This window comes from Ovis canadensis, chromosome 21, assembly GCF_042477335.2.
Source record: "Ovis canadensis isolate MfBH-ARS-UI-01 breed Bighorn chromosome 21, ARS-UI_OviCan_v2, whole genome shotgun sequence".
NCBI lineage: Eukaryota > Metazoa > Chordata > Mammalia > Artiodactyla > Bovidae > Ovis > Ovis canadensis.
In genome coordinates, this window is record NC_091265.1 from 45,306,017 (window position 1) to 45,333,951 (window position 27,935).

Genomic DNA, 27,935 nt, shown 5'->3' on the forward strand with positions numbered 1-27,935 from the left:
ACGGGCAGACTCATTTCTGCCTTGGAAATAAACCCTCATCTCCTTAGCTGTCCTCCTAGCCACATAGTCATGCTTCCCTAATTATCAGTCAAGGCAAAATCACTTACTTTGTGCCTGGGTTGGGAGGATGGTGGGGGAAATTGGTCTCTTGGTCCCTGATCTAAACATACCAATCTGATTTGAGAGGGAACCAACAAACTTGAGGTATTTCCAGGAGTTAGGAAACCAGGACTCAGTTCTGTAGAAGCTCATGATAGAATTGAAATGGGTTCATGGGGAATTGGAGGAGGGGGGGTGGGCAAGTACTGGAGGGTCCTGAAAGATGGGCAAAAGCATGAGAATGGACTGACCCTGTCAGCCAAGGGGACCCTTTATGGCTTCTTGAGCAAGGAAATTCCTTGAGGGGTGTGGCGTGTCTTGTGGGGCAGACTGACAGACCACACAAGAAAGTCAAAGAGTGGGACCTAAGTTCAAGGCTTGGCTCAGCCACTTCCTGACTGTGCGGGTGATGCCCAGAGAGTTATCTGTCCTCTCTCTGGGGTTCCCCATTTTACAGAAACAAAGCCGAGCTTCCAGGCTTGTCGTGTTACATGGTAACACAGGTAAGCCCACTTGCTGCAAATGAATGGGTTATGATGGCTGGAATGGGTGCGGGGGCCCTGCAGGAAGGGGTACTAGCTGGGGCTGGGGCTGGGGAGTGTCCCTCCTGCTGCTGTGCTCTGCTGGGGGCCGGGGAGAAAGCGTCCCCTCCTGTAGACTTGAGCCCTCTCTGGGGCTAAAACTGACAGTAAGAGGCAGACAGCTGAGCTGATCAGGGAGTGACAGAACATGAGTGGATATACAAATAGACAAGACGAACGATCCCCATTGTATACACAAGAGCCTTTGGTAACACTCAGCCAATTAGAAAACTAATCTAAACAGCCACCGGCTTCCCGTCTCTTCAGAGCTCTTTCAAACAGCTGTTCAGTCTGCACTTGCTGCCGCTCCCAGCAAGCGCCCCGGGTCTGCTGTCTGGTCTGGTTCCCCACTTGAACCTCAAGGGCTCCTCAAGAGCAAAGGATCGTGTCTTCTCCACCCCTGGACTTCCTCCAGGGCCCCGCTTCCTGCCTGAGCAGCGCTCCTTCTCTGTCCTCACCTCTGAAGCCCTCGCCGGTGCCCCAGTCACAGGGACTGTCTAGTCCTGCCCAGGTTACAGTGCCCTTCATCTGGGAGGCAGAGAAGACGGCGTAGGAACAGAGCCTTTAAAGTCTGACAAATGTGAGTTCAAAATCTCCTAGATCCCTTGCTACTGTGATCTCTCTGAGACTCTGTTATCTCACCCAGAGAGAAGGTAGCAAGTGTACCTCGTAAATAGGGATTGGGCTCCCCTGGTGGCTCTGACAGTGAAGAATCTGCCTGCAATGCAGGAGACCAGGATTCGATCCCTGGGTCAGGAAAATCCCCTGGAGAAACGAATGACTACCCACTCCAGTATTCTTGCCTGGAGAATTCCATGAAGAGAGGAGCCTTGCAGGCTATGGTCCATGAGGTCGCAAAGAGTCAGACATGACTGAGGGACTACCATTTTCAATTTTTTCAAATAGTGATTAAAAGCAAACATATACAAGAACCTAGCACCCTTACAAGCGCATGTAAGTACACCGCACTTGCCATAACTCCTGGGATGGTCATTGTTAACTGAGTCTTCTGAAGGCAGGAAACCACTGGACTTGTGTGTCAGGCAGACTCTCAGATGGTCGTGGGCAATCCACATGTCCTGGTATTCGAATTTCTGTGAAATCCCCTCCCTTGAGCCTGGCAGGATCTACTACGTGCTTCTAATCAATAGAACATGGCGAAAGTGACGTGACATCATTTCTATTATTACACTACACAAAGTTGTGACTTGCTCTTGTTGTCGTTTAGTTGCTCAGTCATGTCTGACTCTTTGCAACCCGATGGTCTGCTGCCCACCAGGCTCCTCTGTCCATGAGATTTCACAGGCAAGAATACCGGAGTGCGTTGCCATCCAAGGGACCCAAGGGATCTTCCTGACCCAGGGAGTGAAACCTCATCTCCTGCATCCGCAGGCCGATTCCTTACCTTTGAGCCACCTGGGAGGCCCTACTTGTTCGCCTGCTCTATCGTCTCTAGCTTGTGCTTGTGGCAAGGACTGAGAACAGCCTCTGTCTGAGGACAAGTTGGCCACCGAGGCCCTCAACCCAACAATTCTTGATCAGCTAAACTCTGCCCACTATCATCTGAGCCCAGAAGCAGATCCTTCCCCAGCGGAGCCTGCAGACGAGGCTCCAGCCCTGGTCAAAGCCTTGATCAACAGCCATGAGATCCCCTGAAGCTGAGGGCCCAGCTAAGCTGTGCTGGACTTCTGGCCCACAGAACCCGTGAGAAAATAGACATGTATTGCTTTAAGTCACTGAGTTTTATGGTAATTTGTTACACAGAAATAGATAACTAATATGATTTCTTGTATTTCTGGCACAGCACTTGGCATAGGGTAGCAGTTAAATGTGTGTTGAGTGGATGGATGAATGACGGTGACAGGTAAACCCATCAGGGTCTGAGGAAGTCTAGGCAGGGTGACACCCCGAGAGTGGGCTCTTTCCCAGACCTTCTACCTGTCTTTCATCCCTTTCTCTCCCTCACCAATGACCCCAGGTTTCCCTTCCCTTCTCCAGTCCTCAAGACTTTTCTCTGCTTCTAGTTCCTGCTTTCAGTCATTCTCTCTGAATTTTCATTTTCTTCTTTAAAAAACAAAAACAAGAAGCAATCCAGCTCTCTATAAAATATCTGACCCTGGTGAATTGAACAATTTCTGATGGAAAGCAGTCTTGTCCAGAAAGCCTCTTACCCACCCTGTTCAGGAATGTGGTTGCTGCAGATATTAAAACAGACCTGCAGGCGTCTGCAACGAGCGGGGAGCGCGTGCCAGGAATGAGGTCAGCCTGCACAGCGGGGCTTTTTACCTATGAAAAGTGCTGCTGCTCTGGACTGGAGCACAACAGGGCCCTCCCTTTCCCGAGCCTTCCCCTTCGAGGTACCCCATAGTGCTCCCCTAGTTTAATCCCTGAGCCATAACTTCCCGCCAGTGCTGGTACTCAAGGTCAGGAGGGCTGTGTCATCAGGCCTGCTAGAGAGGATGCCAGGATACCTTTGTCCAAGCGGCTCCAAGTGGCTTTGGCTGAAGCATGTGGCCTCGTGGCTGGCAGTAGTCACCACCCCCCGCCCCCAATCCTGACTCCTTCCGGTTCTCGTCTCCTGGCTCCACTATTACCCTCCAGATAATCAGAGACACCTTGTTCAGGTAGAGAGATATCAAGCTTCATTCCTCTGCAAGAGGCACTTCTCAGGGAAGCCAGAACTCCTGAGGCAGAAATGGGAGACTAGAAACCCTCATCCTGAAGGCTCCTCACTGTATAGATGAGCTCCCACCCAAGCCTTGGGTTTTGCCCTAATTCTGCTCCTACAGCTGAATCTGGGTGAGCCCAAGATGAAGTAGAACCCTTGACAATGATCAGATTTCCTTCTTCTGCTGAGAAGCTCAGAGAACTAGGAGAACCCTAACTCTATTTTTTTGTTGTTCTTGTTTAGTCGCTAAGTCGTGTCTGAATCTTTGGGACCCTAAGGACTTGCAGCCTACCAGGCTCCTCTGTCCACGGGTTTTCCCAGGCAAGAATACTGGAGTGGGTAGCCATTTCCTTCTCCAGGGGATCTTCCAGACCCAGGGATCGAACCTGAATCTCCTGCATTGACAGGCGAATTCTTTACTGCTGAGCCATCAGGGAAGTAACTCTAACTATTCCAGTCTTCAAACTCAACAGCCTCACCCATGACAATCCTGATAATCATAATAATGGCTAACATTTGCCTAAATGATTCCTGTACACAAAGTACCTTCACATGTGCTATTTCTTACAAGAATCCTACGGTATAAGTTAGCCCCATTTTATAGGTGGCTCAGAAAGACTGTCACATTTTCCCTGTTACACAGGGGACGAGACTAGGAATCTAAACCCCAGTCTGTTGACTCAGAGCTGTTTGTTCTTCCCACTGCTTATACTGCCCCTCTATCTGTAATGCTCATTAGCCTCTAATGTTGCACCTCATTTGTACACTGATCAGTTTATGTTGAAATGGACCCACTGTATTGCCCAATTCCTGCCCCTTTCACCTTAATCTTGGCCACGGCCAGCCTCTGGAGAGCTGGATGGAGTGTCTTCATCCAAAAGAGCAATGGCCTGACCCCTGGCCTTCAAATTCTGCCTCTGGCACAAACAAGGGACATGACTCTGAGTGGGTTGCCTCACTTTTCTAGGTACTGTAATGTGGAAGTCTCAAATAGTCTGCTCTTTGAGGCCCTTTTTCACTCTGATTCTTTCGCTCAGAAACTGTCTGGTTCTTTGACTCAGTTTCTGGTTGGCCTCCCTCTTGGGGAGGGACGATTTCCCAAGTCCTTGGGAAAATGACTCAGCCTGTTGCCATCTGGAGCTTGGGCTGGGAGAGGGGAGGACTTAGCCAGCTATTCCAAAGATGATATGAGGACACTGTTCCCTCCACTCCACCCAAAAGAGTCCCTCTACCTCCCTTTCTCCAACCTTCCACGACATCAACGTGATGTCTTTTAGTTTAGAATACAAGCTCTTTAAGGCCTTTGCCATTGTCATTGACCAGCCCAACCTGGGTACCACACCAGTCAGCCTGGCACGCCACTGATCTCACCAGATGTCTGTGAGCTTGGGCTGAAGGTTATCCACAGTCTCCATACTTGGGGAGCCCTGGGGGCCCTGCAGCTGCTCCCAGCTGTACAGCTGAACAATGCAGTGTCTGTCAGGTCTCCCACTGAGCTTCTTTTAGGGAGTGTTAGGGTTGCAGCGCTAACTGGAGGCATCTCAGCTGCTTCCTGCCCCTTGAGTCCCTGCACAAATTCCTAAGCAAAGATGACAGTCCATCCAGCTCTGTATCTGATCACAACCCCAGGAGCTGGGGATGGGTCACCAAAGAATTTCCCCATCAACTCAAAGCAAAGAGACAAACTTTCTAGCCTGGATAGATCTCCAAGGATAAAATGCACCTGGGTCTCTGCTTCCAGGAACAGAGGCAGCAACATAGCTAGATTTTCAGAAATCTTTGGGCAATGTTGTGGCCTCCACAACATTAAGAGAAACCCAAGTATCAGTAGGTGTTGTGAGAGGCATCAGAGGGCAGACACACAAACCATAATCACAGAAAACTAGTCAATCTAATCACATGGACCACAGCCTTGTCTAACTCAGTGAAACTAAGACATGCCATGTGGGGCCACCCAAGATGGGTGGGTCATGGTGGAGAGGTCTGACAGAATGTGGTCCACTGGAGAAGGGAATGGCAAATGACTTCAGTATTCTTGCCTTCAGAACCCCATGAACAGTATGAAAAGGCAAAATGATAGGATACTGAAAGAGGAACTCCTCAGGCCGGTAGGTGTCCAATATGCTACTGGAGATCACTGGAGAAATAACTCCAGAAAGAATGAAGGGGTGGAGCCAAAGCAAACACAATACCCAGTTGTGGGTGTGATTGGTGATAGAAGCAAGGTCCGATGCTGTAAAGAGCAATGTTGCATAGGAACCTGGAATGTTAGGTCCATGAATCAAGGCAAATTCGAAGTGGTTCAAACAGGAGATGGCAAGAGTGAACGTCAACATTCTAGGAATCAGCAAACTACAATGGACTGGAATGGGTGAATTTAACTCAGATGACCATTATATCTACTATTGTGGGCAGGATCCCTTAGGAGAAATGGAGTAGCCATCATGGTCAACAAAAGAGTCCGAAATGCAGTACTTGGATGCAATCTCAAAAATGACAGAATGATCTCTGTTCGTTTCCAAGGCAAACCATTCAATATCACAGTAATCCAAGTCTATGCCCCAATCAGTAATGCTAAAGAAGCTGAAGCTGAACGGTTCTATGAAGACCTACAAGACTTTTAGAACTAACACCCAAAAAAGATGTCTTTTTCATTATAAGGGACTAGAATGCAAAAGTAGGAAGTCAAGAAACACCTGGAGTAACAGGCAAATTTGGCCTTGGAATGCGGAATGAAGCAGGGCAAAGACTAATAGAGTTTTGCCAAGAGAACACACTGGTCATAGCAAACACCCTCTTCCAACAACACAAGAGAAGACTCTACACAGGGACATCTCCAGATGGTCAACACTGAAATCAGATTATATTCTTTGCAGCCAAAGATGGAGAAGCTCTATGCAGTCAGCAAAAACAAGACCAGGAGCTGACTGTGGCTCAGATCATGAACTCCTTATTACCAAATTCAGACTTAAATTGAGGAAAGTAGGGAAAACCACCAGCTATTCAAGTATGACCTAAATCAAATTCCTTATGATTATACAGTGGAAGTGAGAAATAGATTTAAGGGACTACTAGATCTGATAGATAGAGTGCCTGGTGAACTATGGACAGAGGTTCGTGATATTGTACAGGAGACAGGGATCAAGACCATCCCCATGGAAAAGAAATACAAAAAAGCAAAATGGCTGTCTGGGGAGGCCTTACAAATAGCTGTGGAAAGAAGAGAAGCAAAAAGCAAAGGAGAAAAGGAAAGATATAAGCATCTGAATGCAGAGTTCCAAAGAATAGCAAAGAGAGATAAGAAAGCCTTTCTCAGCAATCAATGGAAAGAAATAGAGGAAAACAACAGCATGGGAAAGACTAGAGATCTCTTCAAGAAAATTAGAGATACCAAGGGAACATTTCATGCAAAGATGGGCTCGATAAAGGACAGAAATGGTATGGACCTAACAGAAGCACAAGATATTAAGAAGAGGTGGCAAGAATACACAGAAGAACTGTACAAAAAAGATCTTCACAACCAAGATAATCACGATGGTGTGATCACTCACCTAGAGCCAGACATCCTGGAATGTGTAGTCAAGTGGGCCTTAGAAAGCATCAGTATGGACAAAGCCAGTGGAGTTGATGGAATTCCAGTTGAACTGTTTCAAATCCTGGAAGATGATGCTGTGAAAGTGCTGCACTCAATATGTCAGCAAATTTGGAAAACTCAGGAGTGGCCACAGGACTGGAAAAGGTCAGTTTTCATTCCAATCCCAAAGAAAGGCAATGCCAAAGAGGGCTCAAGCTACCACACAATTGCACTCATCTCACATGCTAGTAAAGTAACGCTTAAAATTCTCCAAGCCAGGCTTCAGCAATACGTGAACCGTGAACTTCCAGATATTCAAGCTGGTTTTAGAAAAGGCAGAGGAACCAGAGATCAAATTGCCAACATCTGCTGGATCATGGAAAAAGCAAGAGAGCTCCAGAAAAACATCTATTTCTGCTTTATTGACTATGCCAAAGCCTTTGACTGTGTGCATCACAATGAACTATGGAAAATTCTGAAAGAGATGAGAATACCAGACCACCTGACCTGCCTCTTGAGAAACCTATATGCAGGTCAGGAAGCAACAGTGAGAACTGGACATGGAACAACAGACTGGTTCCAAATAGGAAAAGGAGTACATCAAGGCTGTATATTGTCACCCTGCTTATTTAACTTCTATATAAAGTACATCATGAGAAACGCTGGGCTGGAAGAAGCACAAGCTGGTATCAAGATTGCCGGGAGAAATATCAATAACCTCAGATATGCAGAAGACACCACCCTGATGGCAGAAAGTGAAGAAGAACTAAAAAGCCTCTTGATGAAAGTGAAAGAGGAGAGTGAAAAAGTTGGCTTAAAGCTCAACATTCAGAAAACGAAGATCATGGCATCTGGTCCCATCACTTCATGGCAGATAGATGGGGAAACAGTGGAAACAGTGGCTGACTTTTTTTTTCTGGGCTCCAAAATCACTGCAGATGGTGACTGCAGCCATGAAATTAAAAGATGCTTATTCCTTGGAAGGAAAGTTATGACCAACCTAGATAGCATATTCAAAAGCAGAGACATTACTTTGCCAACAAAGGTCTGTCTAGTTAAGGCTATGGTTTTTCCAGTGGTCATGTATGTGAGAGTTGGACTGTGAGGAAAGCTGAGTGCCGGAGAATTGTTGCTTTTGAAATGTAGTGTTGGAGAAGACTCTTGAGAGTCCCTTGGACTGCAAGGAGATCCAACCAGTCCATTCTGAAGGAGATCAGTCCTAGGTGTTCTTTGGAAGGACTGATGCTAAAGCTGAAACTCCAATACTTTGGCCACCTCATGTGAAGAGTTGAACTCATTGGAAAAGACCCTGATGCTGGGAGGGATTGGGGGCAGGAGGAGAAGGGGATGACAGAGGATGAGATGGCTGGATGGCATCACCGACTTGACGGACATGAGTTTGGGTGAACTCCGGGAGTTGGTGATGGACAGGGAGGCCCGGCGTGCTGCAATTCATGGGGTTGCAAAGAGTCGGGCTTGACTGAGCGACTGAACTGTGGCCTCCTAGGTCACACTTTCAGAATTTAATTGCTCTGACAACTGTTCTCCCCAGTCAAACCACTCACACAAACTACTTGTGGTACTCGTACTAATTCAACCCTCCACTTCAGCAAAATGTAGCCTCCTGTGTGTCTCCCCAACTCAGCTGTGCCCCTCCATTACCAAGCCTGGCAAATGCTGTCACCCAAGAGCAAATATCCACCTGCTCCCATGCGAAATGCCAGGCCAGATGACTCAAAAGCTGGAATCAAGACTGTCTGAGGGAGAAATATCAACAACCTCAGATATGCAAATGATACTCTTCTAATGGCAGAAAGGGAAGAGGAACTAAAGAGCGTCTTGATAAAGGTGAAAGAGAAGAGTGAAAAAGCTAGCTTAAAACTCAACATTCGAAAAATGAAGATCATGGCATCCGGTCCCATCACTTTATACAAACAGATGAGGGAAAAATGGAAACAGTGGCAGATTTTATTTTGGGGGGCTCCAAAATCACTGCTGATGGTGACTGCAGCCATAAAATTAAAAGACACTTGCTCCTTGGAAGAAAAGCGATGACAAACCTAGACAGCAGATTAAAAAACATGGACATCATTTTGCCAGCAAAGGTCTGTGTAGTCAAAGCTATGGTTTTTCCAGCAGTCATGTATGGTTGTAAGAGTTGGACCATGAAGAAGGCTAAGCATGGAATCACTGATGCTTTTGAACTGCGGTGTTGGAGAAGAATCTTGAGAGTCCCTTGGACAGAAAGGAAATCAAATTAGTCAATCATAAAGGAAATCAGTCCTGAATATTCATTGGAAGGACTGATGCTGAAGCTGTAGCTTCAATACTTTGGCCACCTGATGGGAAGAGCCGACTCATTGGAAAACACTCTGATGCTGGGAAAGATCATGGGCAGGAGGAAAAGGGGATGACAGAGGATGAAATGGTTGGATGCCATCACCAACTCAACTCCAGCAGATAGTGAAGGACAGGGAAGCCTGGCATGCTGCAGTCCATGGGGTCTCAAAGAGTCAGACATGACTTATTGACTGAACAGCAGCAACTCATTTCTGTAGCTACCTTAGTCTTTTGGGCTTCAGGTCTTAAGACTTGAGAACCGAGTTTGCAAGACTTACCTCCTCCCCAAAACTGCTGTGAGTGGTCCCAGCAGACTCAAGCTGGTCTGTTCATTCCCATGGTCCTTTCTCTGCCACTTCCTCGATGCTAAGGGCTTAGTTGATCATTTTTGCTGAGGCACTGACCTTTGCATTATCTTTTCTCAGTTTTGCTTTTATGCTCATGTCAGTGTCTGTCCCCCACACGCCATAAACCGGGAGCACCTCCAGCATGCAGGCCAGTTATCCTCCTTCCCCTCAACTGCTGTCAGTGTTTGCCTTTCTGATTATTGACTCTCATCAAGTTCCACCTGGGAGCTACCCTCTGATTGCAGTTCCAGCTCACTTTCTGTTGGGCTGCGGCCTGGAAATGTGATAAGGTTTTGGCTGGCTGACAAGGAACTGGCTGGTCCCTAAGGCCAATTTGGGGGAGATGAAGGGGAAAATGACTCCCATGATATAAATAGTGTTTCAGGTGGAAACGAAGGCCCTCCAGCACCCCACCCACTCTAACCCTCCTCCTTACACCAGGCATTCTGGCCTGCCAAGACAGCAGTGCTTGTACGACACCCAGAGGGAACATTACTTAGGGCAGCTGGCCCCAGGGATGTGTGGAAGGGAAGAGACCAGGCAGGGGACATACAGAGGATTAGGGGAGGTAAGACCCAAGCCAGGTGCCCAGCTCCACCCTCTGCTGCCTCCAAGAACAGTCTGGTTTCTTTAGGGCTTGTCGTTGAGCCTTAATGAAACACAAGTTGGAGCAGAGATGGGGGGTGGGGTTTGCAGAGCCAAGTTTATAGGCACTCGCGTATTCTCAGAGGCTCCCTCCTCACACATTCCTCTGCATTTTTCCTTTTATTAATGTGGCATCTTTCCCAGGCCACTTTATGGAACCATGTATGTTTTTACTTATGCCCTGATTGGGTCTGATCGTGTCTCTCCCTCTGAAGACCCCTTAGATCTTGTTCAAGGCCTCCCCACAGCCCCTGCAAGGACATGCCAGTCACCATGGGGTCTTGGGGCTTCCCTTGTGGCTCAGCTGGTAAAGAATCTGCCTACAATGTGGGAGACCTGAGTTCAATCCCAGGGTTGGGAAAGATCCCCAGAGAAGGGAAAGGTTACCCACTCCAGTGTTCTGGCCTGAAGAATTCCATGGACTATATAGTCCATGGTTTGCAAAGAGTCAGACACGACTGAGCGACTTTCACTTCTTCACTTCATGGGATCCCGGGCTCCATCAAACCCCAAGGGCTCCTTTGTGTTTTTGATGACACCAGGTACTTCAGTGAAGGAGGGTCACACCTCAGCTGGACCTGAAATAATACAGCCCAGTTTGATGACTCACCCAAATCTGAAATGACTTCTGGCTCTTGCCCGAAAGATTGAAGCTGCCCCAGACAATGAAGAAGAAGATTTCCCAAGGAATATGCTAGAAGCCCCAAAGGCCATTGCTGGAGAGCAGCTCTGATAACCATCAGCTTTCTAAGGATCTGCTTTCAAAGTGTGGCCTGCATTTCTGGGTAGTCAGACTTTGGCAAGTTTATTTTTCAAAAAGACACTTGTTAGTTTCAGGAACTCTCCTCTGCGCCTTTCCTTCTTTAGACTATCAGTTGGGCTGCCCTTGTGGCTCAGTTGATAAAGACTCTGCCTGCAATGCAAGAGACCTGGGTTCAATCCCTGGCTTGGGAAGATCCCCTGATGAAGGGAAAGGCTACCTACTCCAGTATTCTGGCCTGGAGAATTCCATGGACTATAGTCCATGGGGTTGCAAAGAGTTGGACACAACTGAGCGACTTTCACTTTCACTTTCCAAGAGGACCAAGACCACGGTCTGAAGTTGACTGACACTCTTCGAGCTCCGTTTCATCCCTGTTTCCCCATGTATGTTAGTCGCTTAGTCGTGTCCGACTGTTTGTGATCCCACGAACTGTAGCCCACCAGGCTCCTCTGTCTGTGAGATTCTCCAGGCAAGAATACTGGAGTGGGTTGCCATTCCCTTCTCCAGGGATCTTCCTGACCCAGTGATTGAACCTGGGTCTTCTGCATTACAGGCAGATTCTTTACCATCTGAGCTATAGGGAAGTCCCATAGTGGTCCCCTAGTATCTGGAAGACATTCTGTTTTAGAGACATGAAGCAGCAGTCAGGGTGGCATGCCCGCGGTCATTGGAAAACTACTTGCCCTCTCAGAGCTGTATTTTCCTCCTCTGAGAAATGAGGAAAGTCATGCTTACTCTGGAGGGTAATAAGAACTAAATGAACTGACGTTTGTAGGAGGCCTGCTACTTTGGAGGCATTCAATAAATGGTAGGGATTTTTGTTAACAATGGAGGTAGGGACCTCTTTTTGAGCATATGATTTTGCATATTCTCCCCATGTTTGTCCTGGCCTCTCCCGTCCCTCTCCCATTGCAGGAGTCCTTCCTGAGATGTCTGTGGACAACATCGAACTCCCTGATCCCTTCTCGACAGTAAGCGTCTCTGAGTCCTTCAGGAAATGTCATTCTGGGATTGTTTTTCCTGTTGTCAGCAGGCTCTGGGAGAGGCTTTAGCCCCACGGGGCTTGATGTGGGAAGTTTTTACAGGTACGGTTCATCTGGCTGGCAGATGGAGCTTTGCTGCAAGATACAGTTCTGTCTTCCAGATGGGAGATGGGACCTGGGGTGGGGCTGGTCTCTCTCTGCTTGGAGCCAGTGTGGAGTACACTCACGGTCTGTCACCCTCTTCCAAACCCCAAGTCCCTGAATCAACTTAGATGGGCATGATCATATCTTTGACCCTCAAACTCACATTCCGGCAATCACCTGACTATCTTTCCCCCACCCTCAGCACACACGCAAATGATGGTATTTCCATTGTGCGTGCCTGTTCAGTAGTGTCCAGCTCTTTGCGAACCCATGGACTGTAGCCCAGGAGGCTCCTCTGTCCATGAGATTCTCCAGGCAAGAATACTGGAATGGGTTACCATTTCCTCCTCCAGGGGATCTTCCTGACCCAGGGATTGAACCCAAGTCTCCTGCATTGGAAGGTGGGTTCTTTACCACTGAGCCTCCTGGGAGATTAGAGTAATACTGGGTAACAGTCGTGGATACAATAGACGTTTCTCCACCAAGAAGAACTACGTTCATTCCAACACTCTCTAGGAGGTGAAACAGGATACAGAGGGCTTCTCAAGCGAGAGTCCCCACAACAGAGACGCTTTCTCTCTGACGGAAGATGGAGGAGTAAGTCATGGTCTGTAACCGAGTTCTCTTCTCCTAGTAACATGGCATGGGATAGCAGTAGTCCCTAAATTCTGCCCCCAGAGTCCCATCTCTGCTTTGACAGAGTGGGAATATACCTTGCCCATTGGCAGCTCTGGTCCAGTCTTATTTAAGTCAGGCTTGTTTGGGAATTTTATGCTAAAACACTCCCTTTCTCATTACTTCTGGTCAAAGTGCTTTGGGTCCCAAGAGGCAGAAACCCATTAACATACAAAAAGTGGATAGGGACATCCCTGGTGGTCCAGTGGTTAAGACTCTGCACTTCCACTGCAGGGGATGTGGGCTTGATCCCTGGTGGGGAAACTAAGATCCTGCATGCTAAGCAGCCAAAAAAAAAACAAACAAACAAACAAAAAAACCCCACAACTATTGGAGGACAAATAAGTGAAGAACCAGGCCTCATAGTTCTCCTCCTGGGCTACAGAGTCTCCTGTCTAAACTTTTCTGTGGATTACTTGGTTTGTCTGTGGTTTCACCCCAGGGGTCCTGGCTCAAGCCCTCATTGAGAAAGAAGTTTTAGTCCAGCTCTCTACAACTAAACGGCTGAAGAGTCTATGGTTTTTCATTTCAAACTTGAAAAACTTTATTTATTCATTTTTGGCTGCTCTGGGCCTTCGCTGTTGCACACAGGCTTTCTGCAGTTGTGGCGAGCGCGGATCTCCTCTTCGCGTGGTGCGCAGGCTCCTCGTTGCGGTGTCTGCTCTTGTTGCAGGGCACAGGTGCTAAGCGCCTGGGCTTCAGTAGTTGCAGCACACGAGGTCAGTAGCTGTGGCACATGGGCCTCGTCACTCCGCAGCACGTGGGATCTTCCCAGACCAGGGATCAGGCTCATTTCTCCTACGTTGGCAGGCGGATTCTTTGCCATTGTGCTACCAGGGAAGCCCCTTATTTAAAAGTTTTCAAGAGGAAAAACTGAGTGGCTGTAAGTCCCGCCAATGCCCCACTGACCTCAGGCGTCCACTCCTCATCGAAGGCGCTGTGGCTGAGGGTGGAGCACAAGGGACACAACCTGTACGAGGGAACAGGGGGTGACCATAGGGAACAGCTCCCTGAGAAGCAGACATGTCCCTCCCGGAGGTGTGTCTCACCCCCATGTGGTGCTGGGGTTCATCAAGGGTTGGGGGGCGTTCATCCTCAGAGAACCTACCCCTCTCAGGAGCAGATCTCAAATGCTGGGAACTGGAGTCCTAAGGAAACACTCTCACCTCCACAGCTCTGAGAAAGGGGTGAAATTTCTCATGGAGAACTCAAGGGGGTGGTATTTTGGGAAAGCAGTGCTGGATTGGGAGTCCAGGGCCCTGCTTCTGACTCTAGCTCAGCCGCTAACACAAAGAATGCCCTCCGAAAAATAGTCTTCACCTTCTGGCTCTCGCAGCCACCCTGGTGGCTCAGATGGGAAAAAAATCTGCCTGCAATACAGGAGACCTGAGTTCCATCCCTGGTTCAAGAAGATCCCCTGGAGGACGGCTTGGCAACCCACTCCAGTATTCCTGCCTGGAGAATCCCATGGCCAGAGGAGCCTTGCAGGCTACAGCCCATGGGGCCACAAAGAGTCAGACACAGCAGAGTGACTAATACTTTCTACTTTTCTGGCTCTTAGGTTCACCATCAGTGAAAAAATAATAATAATAGTAATAAATTTACAGTGTTGAGTTTAAACATCTTCAAGGCCCTTCCCAACCCCTGAGAATTCCCTACCTTCACTGGCCAGCCCCTCCCACCCCCTCACTGCCAGCAATTTCCCAGAATGGAGCTCTGTGACCCATGACTTTGGTGGGGTCCCTGCCAGCCACGTCTTTGTCAGGACAGACCACACTTCCCTGGTGACTTGTCCCTGCCAGAAACTTCCCAGCCTGGCCCTGCACTCATCCAAGAAAACCCAGGCAGGGCATCCCACGGAGAAGGGTGAGGAACCCAGACTTCAACAAGCCCACTTATTTCTGTGCTTCGGAGAAGCTAAGGGCACGTCCTGAACTTTTTCTCTCTGACCATGCTCAAGAGGGCAGGCAAGGACCCCTCTAACAGGGGGTTTTCCAGTGGGCCCAGTGAGGCCCGGGGAAGCTGAGGAAGTGGATGAGCAAAAGCCACAGAGGGCAGGGATGGCAAGTTCCAAGGAATCCCAGAGGGAGAGCAGAAAACATGGGTCCCAGGGAAAGATGGCAAGGGCAGTCGTTTGTGCCTCTGGGCTGGAAATGAGCTACATTCAGAGAAAATATGCAAAATGCCTCACTAATCAGCACCTGTTCATTCGGGAGTCAGCGGCCCTGGCCCTCGGCGGCTGGGGTCCAGCCTAGCTTTGGGTCTCCCCAGGGAAGGAAATCCAGTACATTGAGAGCCACTGGAGTGTTGAAAGAGGCTATGGTCATAAGCGGGGTGGAGAGAATGAAGGTGCTCTCAGCCTCCATCGCTCTATCCTGGCCCCTAATGGTCTGTTACACAAACCTCCTCTTTCCCACCCCACCCCAACCACAACCCCAGGCAGATGGCTGCAAAGTCTGCAGGGGCCTCTGAGCATTCCCTTGGCTCACAGCCACATTCCAGAGCAGCATATGTTTCATCTCAAGCCCTCAAGGTTTGCACTTCCAAGTGGAGCCAAAGAAAAAACCTTGGCCGGGCTGCACATGCCTTTGGAGAGGTGGGGGTGCCAGAGGCCAGCAAGGGGGGCAGGAGCTGTCACGTCAAGGAACATCTGTGGGTGTGTGTTAGTCGCTCAGTCATGTCCAACTCTTTGCGACCCCATGGACTATATAGCCTGCCAGGCTCCTCTGTCCATGGGATTCTCCAGGCAAGAATACTGGAGTGGGTTGCCATGCCCTCCTCCAGGGGATCTTCCCAACCCAGGGATCGAATCTGCATCTCCTGCACTTCAGGCAGACTTTTTACCATCTGAGTGCAAAGCTATCCAGCTTCGGGGACACCCTCCTTCCTAACTCAAAACTCCTCCGGGCACCTACCCAGGAGCCTGCGCATTCCTCCGAACTCATATTCCAGTTCTGCACCTCCATCTCAACTCCTGCCCCTCCTGAATGGAGGGCTCATAGCCCAAGGCTGCATAGAATGAGGAAGGAAACAGGGGTGTACCCTGATGCCTCCATGTCCCTATAAAAATGCCTGGATCTCACCTTCCTTTGCCCCATCGCTCTGCTCTGAGGGGTGAGTGCCCCTGGCCTTGAGCTGCTGAGAGACACCAAGTCCGGGGGAGAATTAGGAAAGATCAGGGTTGGATGGAAAGAGACAGGAGGAGGAGGAGAGCTGGGGTGAGGAAGAGAGAGAAGAGGTCGACTGGGGGCTGAAGCTCAGAAGGGTCTCTGGCTGCAAGAGAGAGGCGGGGTCTCCTCTGGTGGGTGGGGAAGGAGGGGGTCCCCATCCTCGAGGGTTCTGCTCTGTGGTAAGCGAGGGGATTTCTGACAGCAAAGTAAACTGTGGTGTGTGAGTTTACCCAGCTCCAATAAGCAGTGTTTGGAGTGTTTAATGTTTCCATCCCACCAAATTAGTTGACAGGCACTGAACTGCAGCCCACCCCTGGCTGTCCTTTGGGAAGGTACAGAGTGGGGAGGTGAGGAGAGGGCTGTCAGCAAAGCCAGGGTCCCTGACACAACCCAGGAGGGGAGACTTGGGTGGGACCTGGGAGTCAAGCTATCACAGTCCCCAAGTTCCCCAGCAAGGAAGAAGAGGCTGAACTGCAAGTCACCCCTTCATCCCACCCCCTCCCTGCGTTTGGCACAGCCCAGCCCAGCCCACACAGGCCACCTTCTACAGGGTCCGTTTGTTTTTCTCATTGTAGTCTCTATATGAAGTGCCCGCCTGTGGGCTATGGTGTCAAACAGCCATGCAGAGACAGGCAGAGGGCCCTTGAACTGCAGAATAAATCAGGAAGACACCAGAGCTCAGCGCCCAAGAATAAAGTAAACGAACCCTGGCGTGATGCCCGGGGACGATGTGCTGGTGGATTTTGTGCTAAGTATGGATGAATGGGTGGAAATACTAGGGGAAAAGAGTTCTACTTTTCTTTAACCCAGGGAAGCTCCTGGGAAGCAAGTGGCTTCTGAAAGGCCCTTCGAATGAAACAGAGAAGGAAGTTCAGACAGAAGGGCATTTCCGGGGGTGAAATGAACCGAACACAGAGCAGGAGGGAAGAGAACCAGGTGGTGCCTCCGGAAAGCGCGTGCACAAAAGGGCAGGGACAGGTTCGGAGAAGGAGGAGATGGGGAGGAAGCGAGTGAGCCGCGGGCACAGAGCCAGGCACTGGCCCCAGCTCAACAGCCAAGGGTTTATCCTCTGCAGTCCTGGGCTGCTGCTGCTTCCTCCTCCTCACACACACAGGGAATTAGAGGCGACTGCGGACCTACTGGGGCTCCCTGCTGGCTTAGACAGTGAAGCATTTGCCTGCAATGCAGGAGACCCAGGTTCGATTCCTGGGCAAGGAAAATCCCTGGAGGAGGAAATGGCAGCCCATTCCAGTATTCTTGACTGGAGCATTCTACAGACAGAGAGGCCTAGCCGGCTATAGTCCATGGGGCTGCAAAGAGTCAGACACACTGGACCGACAGAGCAAGGGGAGGTAGGCAGATAATGGGGAAGAGGGATGGCGCCACGACACAGCCCAGGCTGAGATCTAAGACGTGGGATGCCTATCGAGCTGTTGGGCATGGAGAAGGGCATGTGGCCATATTGTTAGGGCAGGCACAGCAAGGCATGGGAGCAGCCTGGACCTGTAAGGTTAGAAAGAGAAAAAGCAGATGGTGGTTCACTGCTTGGGACACAGGGACTGGAGAGAGCTTGAGGACGCAGGTTGGGGTAATGGTGTGTGTGGAGGTGTATCATCATGACACAGCTGCCAGGATAACTGTGCACCAACTCAGCCTAATTTAACTCAGACTCCTGAGTCACAACTCTTCCACCTCTGCAAAAGTGTTTTAAAATACCCCGCTAAAAGTGGAGAGGAGTAGATTAGTAGCTACAGATGGGCTCCCACAAGTTTTGGGGAAGCCAGCAGAGGACAGGGATAGGGAGAGGGTGGCGCGGGAGGGATGATGCTCACAGCTGGGAGGGCCTGCTTCCCACTCCCCTTTTCAACCAGAGCAGCTCCTTGTTATCTGTGCATTTGTTTATGCTTTTGTGCAAGATTTCCCTGCAAGAAAGGCTTATCATTGCAAGCCTGTATGAATGTAGTTTGCAAACCACTAAGGTATAATTTCTCTTGGGAGTCCCTACCAGCTGCAAGAACTCTGACTCTGTGAAGGAACATGCATGCAGTAAACACACAGATGAGCTTTGAGACACATTTCCCAGATTCAAATATCCCATCTCGCTGTCAGATTGTTCGTTTTCTGTTTTTTTTTTTAATTCAGAAAAAAATATAGTTAGCGCAAGCACTGTAAGTCTCACCTCTTTTCATCTGGTTCAGGAGTGGGAGAAACAGCACCAATTTTTATCATTCCTCCAACCTGGACCCTTGGCAGACGTCACAAGTCAATAGCAACACTCTCAGAAAAATAACGACAGTCTTGGGATCGGTCTAAACAGAGCGTTGTAGATACCTACCTTCCCAATCAGGAAGAGTCAGTAGATGAGCTTAAATCTCGCTGCCTGCCCAGATTTGGCTGGTGTCTGACTCCAAGAAGGCTAAGCTAAAAGGACCACCACCATCACCACCCAAACCAATGTCCTTTGTGGTCTCGAGGACCTGTAGGACAAGGTGCTGGCCCGTAATGCCAACAGGGGATGAGAGTTGGCCTTAATTTGGGAGGTAAGTGCTTCAAACTTGCCTGTGAGCCCCCTGGGCCCTGGAGCAAGAGGCCCACAGTGCAGAGGAAACGCAGCCATTTTTCATACCTTGCACTCTATTCAGGGCCAGGGACAGTTACCATATATGACTCTGAACTTTAGCTTTATATCTTCAGAGTGCCCCCATCTGTTTATTCTCTACAGTTACTGCGGAGCTTAGGAAAAACTATAAAGGACTTTGAACTTGTTTGAAGGGGAAGTATAAAAAGAGGCTGATGCACTTCCCTGATGGTGCAGTGGTTAAGACTCCGTGCTTCCAGGGCTGGGGGCACGGGTTCTATCCATGTCAGGGAACTAAGAGCCCACATGCCTCAAAGCTCAGCTGAAAAAAAAAATGTGTTTTTTTTTTTTTTTTTTTAAAGAGGGTGGGCAAGACAGACTGGTTTCCAAATCAAAAGTCATCCTGGGATACAGCAGTCTCCTATTGGGGGTGGGGGTGGAGAAAGCAATCTCCTATTCTCGCTTCCCTTTCCTTAGGGAGAAGGAAGAAGAAGCCTTGGAATGGTATGGAAAGGGGGCACAGCAAATGAAACAAGAGAAAAAAGTTGAAAACAAGGTGTTGAAGGGGGTTTGAGTGATGGTTTTTGTTTTAAATCAGGTGAACTATCTTTTCAAAAGAAATCGGACTGCAAATCTGCTAGGATATAAACAGGTCAAAGGAGCTGCTCTGGTCCAATGTGGCTCTGTCTTGGTTCTGCTCCTCCCCACCTACCCTCCCACTCCGGACTCAGAGCCTTGCGGTCACTGCCTGGGGTCACCAGCCTGTTGATTCCAGAGCAGTCTCTTTCACAGCCCCCTGGCCGGCTTTGCTCCTCGCTTCTGTCCAATGTCTGGCATCGTGTCTGGCACACAGGGGCCCCTCGGTAAGCATTTGTGGAGTAAACGGATCCACCACAACTATGCTGTCCATTGACACAGTTTACACAGTGCTTTCACAGAAGTTTTCTGGGCTGAAGGTAGACCTTCACCCCACATCCATGGGCCATCTCAGCCGGGCCAGCCCCTCTGGAGTTGGGGGCAGGTTCCACTGAGTGTCAGCCCGTGTGAGCTCTGGCCTTTCCATCTGAAAGGGCTCCAGGTGCTGGGAACTCGAGGCTTCCTCTGAGAAGCCACCTTTCTGCCCTGCCTTGTCCCTGAGCTGTGACCCGGCCTAGAGACCCTCCTTTCCTAGTCCCCACCACCTCTCCTCTGGGTGGAGAGCGCTAACACTTGGGAGAGGCCGTGGGGAGACGCGGTCCTGCAGGAAGTAGACAGTGTCCTGTGGGGCCCAGGGAGAGAAGGCCGTGTCATTTGTGGGGCCGAAGTGTGCCCACCTGGCTTAGGCCCCCTCTCTCGTGTTCCCCACCCCCCGCCCCGCCCAATCTTCTGGAAAAAGATGCATGTGTTCTCTCCAGGGCCTTCAGGATCCTCTCCCTGTCCCTGGCACAGGCCCTCTGATCTGGGGACATGAAAACAGGCCAGGTTCCCCACGGGGAGGCCGGGGGGGTGGAGCCAGGCCTGGCTGGGCCTCTGGGCCAGCCTGCCCTGGCCCCGGGGTTTAATAAACTCCGAGAGAGGTTTTCAAAGGCCACTTGATCTTCCCCATCAGGCAGCCCCCATCTCCCTTTCAGGGCCGCGGGACTGGAAAGAAAAAAACCGCTCAATGAACAAGGCGGCCAGAGAAAGCCGAGCTGCAGGGCACCTTCTATGAATTTCTGATGAGCACACGGTCCTGACTCCTGGGTCCCGGCCCAGTGCAGTCAGGGATGTTAGTTTAAGTCATTTCGCACGGTTCACTGGCTCTCTGAGAGCCGCTTGTCTCCAGCCTGGCCCTCTCTAACAAGCTCTTTTTACTCGGGGCTTCTCTGAGCAGAGACCTCAAACAATAGCAGCTTTCAAGGGGCCCGGCCCCTCCTCTGGCGGCTTCCCTCTCCCACCCCTCGGCCCTGCTCCGCCCTGCTCCCTGGCCTCTCTGCCTTGCCCACCTGAACGTCCCACCCAGTCCAGGGCCTGACACAAAGTAGAGATTCAGGGGAAATGTGCCCCTTCCCCCCTCCCTCCGTCCCTTCTTTCCTTCCTTCCTCCTCTCCTTCCTCCTCCTCCACTGTCCTCGCCCTTCCTCCCTGTGAGTAACTACACTCTCGACAGCAGGCCGCCTTGTCCCTAGAATACTTCTGCGGCTGACATCCCCTGGGGTTGTGCAGTGAAGAGGTCAAGGACGTCTCAACTGACACTCTGGGCCTGTTGGGCCCCTCAGACCTCTTGAAACTTGGAACAAGCCCCTCCTCGCTCTACTCTGAGCACCAAGGGCCTGCAGGGGTGTGGGTCCAGGCAGGTCCCTCTAACCCCCGGGCAGTGGGTGTGTCTCCACCTGGCAGGTGCTCTCTGTGTCCCCTGTTCCAGCTGCTTTTTCTCCACTGTCCCCTTGGTCGCCAAGGTGAATGAGGAGCCAGCTCCCTATCCTCCCCACCCCTGGTCTCCTTGCTGGGTAAGGAGTCTTCAGAGTAAACTCCTGGGGAAAAAGAGACGCTTATCAACAGACATTTAGATTAAACCTCCAGCCAAAATAAACAAAGACAAGTCACTATTTTGGCTTAATGAGAGCATCGCCTTAACGTGTGAGTCCTTGGTTGGTGACCTTTGCCCCGGGGACTCTGGATGGTGACCTTTGCCCTGGGGACTCTGGAATGCTTTGGACATTCCCTCTGGGAGAGGTTCTGCCCCACTCCCGAGGCACCTGTCAGCAATTAAAGGTCTCCTCCCCAGAGGCCTGGGCACCGCCTTTGGGGTCCAGGGTCACTTCTGTTTCAAGAGTCCCAAGCAGGGGGGCTGTGTGTGTCCCCCACAGCTTCCCTCCCATACAATCCCTGCCTCTCCCTGCTTCACGCCCGTCAGGTCTCCACCCCTACGTCAACAACCCAGCTACTTCCAGAAGTGAGGTTTGACCTGAAGGAACGCGGCAAAAGCTGAAGGACCGCTGAACTGGGGTCGCAGACCCCAGCTCTGCCTCAGGCCCAGTCTGGCTCTATTACTATGGCCAGGCTCCTAGTTCTTTACCATAACTTCCTTATGACACTGTTGGGATGGATCAGTGTTACCTGGAGATTAATCCCCAAACATCCAGGCTCAGACTCATCCGGATGACCCAGAGTTTAAATGCAGGCTCCAAGTCCCGACCCAGATCCACAGGGAAGCAAGGTTTCTGGGGGCGAGTTCCTGCCCGCATTTTATACACCCTCTAGGTGTGTCTTGGGCCCCCTAAAGGTAGATAACCACCATCCTGGTCTGTTCCAAACTACAGCTTCCACTGAGCAACCACCTATCTGCTCTGTCTGAACTTGCTCAAGCTCTGTTTGGGGCGGATTTTCCAAGAACTGCACGACCTTTGCACAGGCTCCTTGCAAGGCCTTGGGAGGGGCCCTGGTAACTCTGTGTTCTTACCTGTGAATTCTTTTACTTAAAGAGAGCCTAACCATCACACGATAAAAGCTCAAGTTCCAGAAAACCTGGCCTGGCCCCTGGTTGACCTGTTTATAAGGTCTTAAGCCTTGGTCCACACCCCCTCTGATGCTAGGCTGTGTCCAGTTTCTGTTACAACTCCTTTCCCTCAGTCTAGTATCCTTTGCTTAGTGGAAGCTATAACGTCTCCTCTGACAACCACTGAGGTAAGCCCAAAGGCCAAATTCCAATGACCCCCCTTCCCGCCATGGCAGGTAGAAATGATCCCAAAAACGAAGAGGCATGTCCCAGGCTGGTTGATGCCTCCACACCCATACCCTCTCTATTTGTTGTTTTGTGTTTTTTAATATTTAGTTCTAATTATTTACTTATTTGGTTGTGCTGGGTCTTAGCTGAGACACCCAGGACCTTCGGTCTTCATGCAGAATCTTTTTAGTTACAGCATGTGAACGCTGAGCTGCAGCATGTGGGATCTAGTTCCCTGACCAGGAATTGAACCCTGGCCTCCTGCATTGGGAGCAAGGGATCTTAGCCAAGGGACCACCATGAACGTCTCCTCCACTTGTTAAAAAGCGTTTCGTTCCCACATATTGCAACAGGGGAACTTTGAAGGGGCCAGGTGGAGAAAGGCAGATCCAGTTTTTAAGCTTATCAGCCGTTCTTCGCATTAGATCAGACTTGGGTTCAAATCTTTACTTGGTCTTTATCAGCTGAATGATATTGGAACCTGAGACATGTCTGTCATGAGGAGCTGATAACCCTGCATCTCCAGAGCTGTGGGGAGGGTGGCTGAGACGGGAAATAAAGGCCTTTCAGAGCCCGTTAAGTACTAACCAGTTGTAAGATATCACCAATCAGGCAATGTTTAGGCAGACGGGCCTTGACACAACCTGCGGTTCAAGAGTTTGAGATACTCAATGTCATTGCGTATTGTGTCTGCTCCGTCGCTTGGTCGTGTCTGACTCTTTGCGACCCCATGGACTGTAGCCCATCAGTCTCCTCTGCCCATGGAATTTCCCAGGAAGAATGCTGGAGCGGGTTGCCATTTCCTTCCTCAGGGGCTCTTCCCGACCCAGATGCAGGATCAAACCTGCCTCTGCTGCATTGGCAGGCATGCTCTTTACCACAGAGCCACATGGGAAGCCCCACTTAATGGCATTGGTTAAACCCAAATCCTTTTGGGGCAGCTGTGTTGCAGGAGGGACCAAGGCCTCTGCAAGGTGAGCTCTCGGGGGTAAGATTCCTGCCCAGCATCGCCCACTACCCCTCACTGTGCTGAGCTCTGCTTACTCAGTCGTGTCCGATTCTGTGACCCCATGGACTGCAACTCACCAGGCTCCTCTGTCCATGGGATTCTCCAAGCAAGAATACCGGAGTGGGTTGCCATGCCCTCCTCCAGGGGGTCTTCCTAACCCAGCGATCAACTCCAGGTCTCCCGCACTGCAGGTGGTTCCTTTACCAGCTAAGCTACCAGGAAAGCCCACCACCCCTCACCACTGGCACTAAACGGACACCCTGTCATGCACTGCTTGCTTCCCTTTGGCCTGGGCCGAGGAGCTGGGCAAGGAAGCAGAGGAGGGGGAGCAGGATGTGGGTGGAGGGCCTCCCCTCCTCCTCGGCCCCGTGCAGCCCTTGGCAAAGCAGGGGAAGAAGGAGGAAGAGGAGGAGGAAGCCGCATCTGGTTTGAGTGAGGTTCCCAGCAGGGACAGCAGGGCCCTGTGACACCAGCAGAGGGGCCAGCACTGGGGAGGAAGAGAAGCAAGGGGGCTGGCATGGGCCCCGGAAAATGTGGGAGAAGAGAGGGAAAGTGGTTGGGACTCGGGGGAAGCAAATAAACAGAGTGGTCGAGACAACAATAATAAAGAGAAGAGTCACTGAAGTGAAGAATGGAGATGGTGTCACACCCAAGACAAACAGAAAATAAACAGCCAGCAGATCTACGCTACAGATGTTTGGCGCTGAGGCACGACAGATTTAAGATGCGTGGAAGATGCCTCGGCTGACCAGGGCTCCACCAGCAGCAGCTGGAAAGCAGGTGGACAGGAGCCCCAGCCAAAGGCCTTCGTGGCTGGAGGGGCGCCAACCCCAGAGACCAGCACACCCTCCTCCAGCCTTAGACAAGCCTGCCCCTCGCTGAGCCCAACACGGCATCTGCACATACCAAGTGGGAGAAGTGGAAGAGTGTTGCCATCCTTCCTGGGCCAGGTGGGTCCCTGGGCAGGGGCGGTCCCTGGTTCCCCAGGACTGTTTCTTCCCTTCGAGAGGGACCCAGAGCCCCCAGTACTCAGATGGAGTGACTTCTCCAAGTCACTCTTCAAGGAAGCAGAGACTGCCTTTCTACAGGTTATCGCCAGCTTGCCACATACTCATTTTAATGACCTCGGGGACTCAGCATTTTCCTTTCCTGGCATCTCAGGCTTCTGAGCTAACCTTTGACCTGCTCCAGTGTGGGGGCTGGGGGCTCAGTGTGCGGGGGGATTCACTCCCTCATTTACTCAACAGTCGCTTTTGTGTGCCTGGCTCCGCAGGAGGCTCCTTGAGGGTCATAGAGATGGACCAGACACCATCCTTCCCCTACAAGGATTTACAGTCCAGGGATAGAGAAAGTTAGTTTCTGAGTGTCCATTACCATAATAAACACTCTGCTAGGTGCCTTCAAGTGGTCCACCTTGTTTATTCGTTGCAGCAACCGTGTTAGGTAGATATGATTCCTCATTATTCAAACAGAGATTTGGGGCTTTTTCTACAGCCACAAAGCCAGGAAAGGGATCAGACCAGGTTCATCTGGTCCCAAAGCCCAGTGCTCTTTCCCTGACACCATAAACGGCCATAAGGTGAAGAGGAATTCAGCAACTGCCAGATAAAATCGCACGCTCTCAAAAATACAAGAAAGAAGTCTCCTGTCTCACACCCACCTCTGCTCTCTGCCCCCTTAATTGGAACCAAACCGCATCTTTCTGTTCTGTGCAGCAGCAGGGAGGAGCCAGCCCAGCCCAGCTCCAGCCAGGGCCAAGAGCCTGCAGGTGTCTGAGGAATGCTAACGCCATGCATTGGGGGAGGGTCCCCACCAGGCTCTTCTCTGGCATTTGCTTCCTATTAAGCCCTCTCCCCCTTCCTCTCCAGACCCTCCCTCCCCCTCCAGCAACATGGCAGCTTTCATGAGGCAATTACCATGGCCAGGTTGTTCTTTTCCTCCAAAGCCACTGGCCCTGCTAACCAGGTACAGATGAAGCAGGGCAAGCCCCTGCTGTCCAAGTCAGAGCAGGGGCTCTCTTTGCCCCGAAGGACCCCAGGTAGACAGAAGGAAGGTTGGACAGTCCAACTTCAACTCAGTCCCCAAAGGAGGGGGAGGCCTAGAAGGGCAATATGGTTACGAGTGGTCTCAGAAAGGGACCTTCCCAGGGCTGTGGAATCATGGTGGATCTCAGAGACAGAGCACGGTACCTGAACAGGGAGGTCAAATATTGGATTTCGACTTTCCTCGTGGCTCAGTGATTAAGAACCTGCCTGCCTGTACAGGGAACAGGGGTTCGATCCCTGGTACAGGAAGACTCCACATGCCAAGGCGCAACTAAGCCCGTGGGCCACAGCTGCTGAAGCCTGCGTGCCTGAAGCCCGTGCTCCGCAACAAGCAAAGCCACTGCAAGGAGAATCCTGCAAGCTGCAACAAAGAATAGCCCTGCTTGCCACAACTAGAGAAAAAGCCCACAGGGCAGCAAAGACCCAGCATGATCATAAATGAATAAATAGGCAAATAAAAAGGAAAAAGAGAGGCTTGAGGGAAGATACAGAGCAGGTGTGGGTCCCTTGAAACTTCTGGTTAACAGACAGGTATCCAAGGTCTAGGTAACTTAATTCAAAACAAATAGTTAAAACCTGTTCAGAAACTAGTCCCACAGGCTGGAATCTCCTATTTTCTTACTATTTCTTGCTGCTGCTAGAACACTGGAATGGGTTGCCATTTCCTTCTCCTATGCATGAAAGTGAAAAGCAAAAGTGAAGTCGTGTCTGACTCATAGTGATCCCGTGGACTGCAGCCTGCCAGGCTCCTCCATCCATGCGACCTTCCCGGCAAGAGTACTTCACCATACTCTCTGTCTCTGGAAATTCTACTCAGGCTTAAGCCTCAGTGACCCACGAATTTCCCAGACTTTCCTGGGCAAAATTATACATTGGTTGTGTTTCTTTGAATCTAGTGTCACCATAATATATCTGAATACAGATTTATTTATGTGTGTCCTCCTCAGAACTCCCAACATTTCTTTAGCCTGAGGATGAATGTCTTCCGTCAATTCTGGAAAATGAAATATTGCTGTTCCCCCTTCTCTCCATTCTTCTCTTTCGGTACCTCCCTGTAGAGTAGTTTAGATCCCCTTGTTCTTCCCTCCATGCCTCTTAGGTTCTCTTTCATATTTCTCTTTCCTTGTCTTTCTGCGCTGCATCTGCAGTAATTTCCATTGATCTTTCTGTTCACTAAATCTCTGTTCTGCTTCGTCTATCCTGCTGTTTGACACGTCCACTGAGCTTTTATGTCAATGACTATTCTTTTTCACTTCTAGAAAGTTCTGTCTGGTTCTCTTTGTAAATTTCTATTTTCTTTCAAAATATCCTATCCTTTATTTATGGTTTGCATTGCTTTTTTACCTTTTAAGTCATTTTAAACATGGTTACTTTGAGGTCTCTTTCAGATAGCTATATTATTTTATGTTATCAGGATGCTGAACTAGTTTGTTATGTTCCTCATGTGGTTTGCAATTTCTTTTTATTGTTAGTCCAGCTTCAAAAGAGGATATTTTGCTGTGAGAATGCTGTTTCTCTGGGGCACATTCTTCTAGGATAGTCTTGTCCTTCTTCCTCTTGATACCCCATGAGTTTTACTGGTCTGGAATCTACTTTTACATTAATTTCTCAGCTTGGGAATTCCAACAGTGGGAATTCAGCCACTGTAGTCACATATGGTTTGGATCTGGAGCTGCTGCTTCTTCTCACTGGAGACTATTTCCTATTCAGAGCCCCAGGATGCAAAAGCTTAATTGTCACTACCCTAAGGACCTGAGTGATATGTCTCTTGTCTTGATTTCTCTGGGAACTCATCCCTCCCAGGGTCCCAGCTTTTTCAGAGGTTTCTATTTAGCGATCTGCCTCATGAATGAGAGATCCTGTCATCTACCCCCTTGTTGGCCTCAAAACCAAAGTCCCTAACACCTCAGATTGCATTTGATCTAGTAACTCCCTAGGTACCATCATCATGACTCAATTGGTGGAACTTACTGCTCAGACTTTAAGCTCTGTAGCTCAGACGGTAAAGCGTCTGCCTGCAATGCGGGAGACCTGGGTTAGATCCCTGGGTCGGGAAGATCCCTGGAGAAGGAAATGGCAACCCACTCCAGTACTCTTGCCTGGAAAATTCCATGGACAGAGAAGCCTTGTAAACTAAAGTCCCCGGGGTCGCAAAGAGTCGGGCACCACTGAGCGACGTCACTTCTTCTTACCTACTGGTAACTTTTTTATTGTGCTTTGCATTCTAGGTCATGAATTTTTGCAAATAGACCAAGTACTTCTTGAAAAGCCTGCCTGCTTCATCTCTGTCCCTCCTGTAGTGCCTAGCACAGCGTTCTGTCCCAGCCTCCTTATTTATCCACAGAAACAGACAAAACCCGTAGGTACCCACACATGACCCCCCTCCCTCTATACGGAATCCCGTAAGCCAGGGCATGCAGGGTGATCATGGGAGGAGGAATGCAGATGCAAGCACTGGCCCTTGCTTGCTTCTTCCCAGGACACTTCATTGTTCTCTTCCAAGCCACGGTTCTTTCATAGGAGGCCGTGCAGGTAGAAGTTTGGATCAAGAGTTAGACCTCATTCTAGTCTGATCTCAGGCACTTCTGAGCCCAGAGGACTTGGAAAAGTCACTGCACCTTTCTGAGGTG